Source organism: Condylura cristata, unplaced genomic scaffold, assembly GCF_000260355.1.
Source record: "Condylura cristata isolate star-nosed mole 26May11 unplaced genomic scaffold, ConCri1.0 scaffold00034, whole genome shotgun sequence".
In the NCBI taxonomy this organism is placed as follows: domain Eukaryota; kingdom Metazoa; phylum Chordata; class Mammalia; order Eulipotyphla; family Talpidae; genus Condylura; species Condylura cristata.
Window position 1 is genome coordinate 10,180,350 of NW_004567135.1, and position 3,391 is coordinate 10,183,740.

Below are 3,391 nucleotides of genomic sequence, written 5' to 3' on the forward strand. Positions count from 1 at the left end.
TGGTAGAGAAAGCACAGTTACTATGAGAACCTTCATGTCTCTGGTGAATCCTCTCACCCTCTGTACCTCTGGCCTGTACACCAGTTCTGTATGCATAAATAAAATCTTTTTTTTTAAAGCTTAAAAGATAAAATTCCGGCTATATTAATGAAATTTTAAAGTTAAATCCCGTATTATTGCACAGTATCTCACTTACTAGGAGAAACAGAATGTGGAAAGTGATCACCTTCAGGAATAACTGGATGAGGCTACTTTCCCTTTGTACTTTTTTATACTTTCTGCTTTGGTACATGCATTTCCTGATTTTTAAAAAATTAAGTATACATATGATTAATAACAATCCTTACCACAAATATATACTCCCAGCTTGTCTACTTTGTTCTGATTCTTTTAAAGAATCAATCCAGAGAATCAGTTAAAAACTGATTCTGATCTCTCACATTAAATAACAGTTACTCATTTCTCTGCTGTTAGACATCATAATCGAGCAATTTTTTTTTTCTTACCAACAGGATGACACATCTTTAAACAAAGACCTAGCTGATCATTCCCTCCTCAGTGAAAACTTCCTCCTATTCACTTCTAGTACTTCATGCTCATCCCTCATTTTTCTAAACCAATGACTTCTGATCACTCTCCTGTGCTGGATTCCTCTTCATTTCCCTAGTGTATCTAAAAGGTAAATTTCATGAAGATGGAGATTTTTTGTCAGCTTTAGTCTCAGCTGTTTCCCCATAGCTAAAAAAGTACCCAGATCTATACTCAATAAATAACTGTTGGAGGAATAATTGAATGGATTGGTGTACCAAGTCTCTGAAGCTGAAGAGCCAAAGAACTTAATTATATTCCATGTAATCCGTATGATAATTTACCTCATTTGATATTTGAAATTTGATAATCATTTTACTGATTATTTGATTAACCAAAATGCTTCATGTCCTGACCTTTCTCCATCAATGTTCTAGACACAAATAGATACACATGTGGCAGCTCTTCCCTCCACTTCCAAAAGCATAATGGTAGAGAAAGCACAGTTACTATGAGAACCTTCACTATTGTCTCCAGTATTAATGTTGAATTAAGAGACTGACATACTTATCTATAGTCTTTAGTAATGAATTAAAAAAAAAACCTCAAAGATTCAAAGAATATCACAGTAATAGGTAGTAGGAGACATTTCTTGAAATTTAAAAAAAATGTATTTCTTTCATACATAAAAAAAGTCTAAATGGAGGTAGATCATTCCTCACACTTTGCTTCAAATCACCTGATTTCATTCCTACAATAAAAAAGATCATGTCCCAGTCATATAAAAGTTATTTTATAGCAATATACACACAAAGGTTTCACCCAGTATCTTAGTTCACATTTGCCCCCATGTTACCCAACTAAATCAAAGTATAATTTAAAAAACAAAGTGAGATGTGTATTTTCATTTTTTTCTTCTAAATAACTAATCCAAAACCACAACTACTCATAGTACCAATTTATAATTTTATCTGAGTAGTTCATTAAATCTTACTTATAATTACAAAATGTACCACACCCTTTCTTACTTAGCAGCTATTACAGCATCTGTTCCTGTAAGTTTCTTCAAACAGAAACATTTGCTACAAGGTTATATACTGCTCATTAAGTAGACACCATGAAAAAAAAGTCTAGGATCTGCAACTGACACATATGTATATTTCTCTCTTGGGTCTGTTACAGAAAAGCACTTCTCTGGCCATGTTCCCAAATACACTGAGTAAGTCTTGAGAAAGTCACTGCTTAAATTCCAATTCATGACGATTTTTCTTCCCCCATAAAATAAATCACTGAGAATCATACATACTGCCCTTCATTATACAATGCATGTCCATCACAGGACCTGTTTTCTGATCAAGAAATAGTTTAATGACACTGATCAGTACAGTCAGGATATACTGTAACCTCACAGTTGCAGGAATCCAGAAAAAAATTTGAATATGCTAAGTAGTGAAACACTAATGAGGACATTAAACACTGTTTACTCTTAGTAACATCTCACTATGAAGTGAGACACATGCCCCAAAATATTATTAAAGAGCTTATCTCAGAAAATGAAGAGCCTACTTAAAAATATGTATATATCACTTCCTTTTTTAAGTATTTAATAAAGGCATCTGCAATTGAAAAGTGACTTCTAACAATCAAACACAAAATATGTAAATGTCAAGGTCTAATCAAAAACAAATTGTAAGACACCTGTGCATTAAGACATTTAAGTATTTTTCATTTAGTTAGCTACCAAAGAACTATTAAAATTTTTCGTTGTATCCACCCAAAGCAGTTCACCACAACCACCTGCAACTATTACTTAGAAAAGTCTTCCAAAGCAACCACCTGATTCTCAGGCCTTCTCTTAAAAGGGCCAGGATAAGGCTTGCAATGACATAAAGCTCTTTTAGACACAGACCTAAGACGGGAGGGTAACACCTTTAAGGAACTACATATAAGAAGCTCTCACGAAAGGTTGCGGCCACAATGAAGTTCACCCTTCTTGGGTATAAAACTTCAAATCCATCCACGCTCACAATCTTACCCACCATGAAAAAACCAAAAACAGAAACATCCTCTTTCCTTCCCGACCCCTCTGCCCACGCCGCCAGCTAGGGAAAAAAAAAAAAAAAAAAAGAAAGGAAGAAAGAAAGAAAATAGCCAAAACACTCAAGTAGAAATGTGAGATCTGGTGCAATAGCTTCTCCAAATGCCTCAAAGGCAACGTCCACAGCTCATCTTCCGTTCGAAATACAACCCTTCATGTCCCATCTCACCATTTTACAGAAGGAAAAAAATCCTCATCTCTTGAAATATTTCACATCAGTCACCTAAACCCACAGACCCACCCCGACCGCACCCGACCTCCTCGGGCTCCCCAGTTTCTCCACCTCGCCACCGCCTCGCCCGCAGCCTCACGCCTCATCACCCTCCCACCCTCCGTCCCCCGCGCCCAGAACGCCCCGCGCCCCTCTCCCACCTTCCGCGGATCCCCCTCACCTAGCGCCTCAGCTCCCGCCCAACCCGGCAGCCGGGCGGGGTGGAGCCGGCCGGTGGGCAGGGGTGGGTAGGGTGGGGTCGCCCCTCCCGGATTTCCCCATCCGCCCCCCGCCCCCGGCTGGGCGAGGGGGGGAAGGGGGGTCCCAAAGCCTCACCTACAGCTCCGCCCCTCCCCGGGGGCGCGCTGCCCTGCCCAAGCCAGGGCCGAGGGAAGAAGCAGGGTGAGGAAAGGCGAGAGCCTCAGCCTCCGCGACAGGCGGGAAGCTCTAGGTCCCGCCCGACTTCCGAGCTGCCGCCACCACGGCCGTCTCACCCTCCGCGGGGCTGCTGCTGTAGCTGCCGCCGCCGCCGCCTGGACGCCGCCACCGCCGCC

The 3,391-nt window shown here is 41.0% G+C and overlaps 1 protein-coding gene across 15 annotated transcripts in view; it reads right to left on the bottom strand.

Annotated features, from left to right (window-relative positions):
* Positions 1–3,391, bottom strand: part of ERC1 (ELKS/RAB6-interacting/CAST family member 1) — a 302,503-nt gene extending 299,112 nt beyond the window's left edge. For 11 of the 15 annotated variants that reach the window (XM_004692830.2, XM_012732447.1, XM_004692829.2 and 8 more), the window contains exon 1: positions 3,174–3,301. The gene's annotated coding sequence lies outside the window, so the exon portion shown is untranslated. Of the gene's footprint in view, positions 1–3,173 lie in introns of all 15 variants that reach the window. The other 4 variants (XM_012732452.1, XM_012732450.1, XM_004692833.1 and 1 more) reach the window with 1 other exon arrangement.